A 1,247-nucleotide genomic window follows, 5' to 3' on the forward strand; every position below is an offset into this window, starting at 1 on the left:
CCCACTTGGGGTTGCACGTTTCAGTCAGGAAGACGTCGGGCCGTCCATACTCCCGAACAATTGCCATTAAATCTTGATACGACTTGTACATGGACCGCGGGCCTACCCCAGGTGCGAAGCCGGTAGTATGATACGCTTGCCCACCTGATTAAGAAAGTGGGTAGCTCGCCCTCTCCTGCCTCCATCCCGGTCCGGGTGCATCAATCTGTTCTGGGCCCCGTCATATTCCGACAGGAGCACTTCTCCTTCCGGCAGAGGCAAAGCATCTTCGTTGGGCAAAGCGTCTTGCACACCCCTGTATTGATCGGCGCGAAGTGTGTTCGGATTGTCGGCCACCCAGCGAAGCTGTTCTTGCTCACATTTTGCACGCTGATCTACACACCACTGTTGAAATAGACGCCCGTCTTGGTGGAGAGCGGACTAATCATCCACTTTCTGGTGAAGGCGTAACGCGACGTGCTCACGAAGCGACATCGCCTTCTTGTTTCGATACTCAGCACCATTCGCGAACTCGTCTGTGTAGGTCCAGCCCTTCTCTCCATATGGAAGGAGAACCGGGTATTGGAGTGGATCGTAATCGGCGTGAGTCTCGTACAAACGTAGCAGCCTTTGATCGCGTGTAAAGAGTAGTAGATCTCGATGCTGAGCCAGGTTGCCATCCTCGATGAGGGTCGCAGCCACTTTAGACACAGTGGGGCGACTATGCGTCCTCGATCGCGAGGCGTTGTCATGCAGACGGAGCATTAAGTCTACTGGAGCCTCCGTGTTGTGGTGACGCACTTGCTGCCCAAAGTGGAGGAACCGTTGCGCTAATGGGTTGTGCTCTGCCATCATTTTCTCGATGTCTAGTAGTGCAACACGATCCTAATCCGCGCATATACCAAGACGTCGTTCCGCGCGGCGTTGCATGTCTGGATCCACAATGTAGATCTGCGCAAACTTAAGTGCCACCGGCGCGCTGTCTAACGGTCTATGGGGGGAGGAGAGAATCTAGGTAGTGCCCCATAGCCCCTTGAATGCGATATGTGTACACCGTGTGTACCGGCAGCACTCTCGGCTTTACGTACGTTTTGAAACGATCGGTTTGAGCACGAAGCACCAATCGACGTAAGCGCAAAGGCTTTGGCTGTAAGCATGAATCTGACGGCGGAGTTCGGGATCTCTATACAGCTGAAGCAGTTTTGGTGGCGCGGGGTGCAGTGAAGCAGCTTTACCCTTGTCTTGCCAAGACAGCATGATATCGTAAA

The sequence above is a fragment of the Phytophthora infestans genome, genomic scaffold (assembly GCF_000142945.1).
Source record: "Phytophthora infestans T30-4 supercont1.127 genomic scaffold, whole genome shotgun sequence".
Taxonomy (NCBI): Eukaryota; Oomycota; class Peronosporomycetes; order Peronosporales; family Peronosporaceae; genus Phytophthora; species Phytophthora infestans.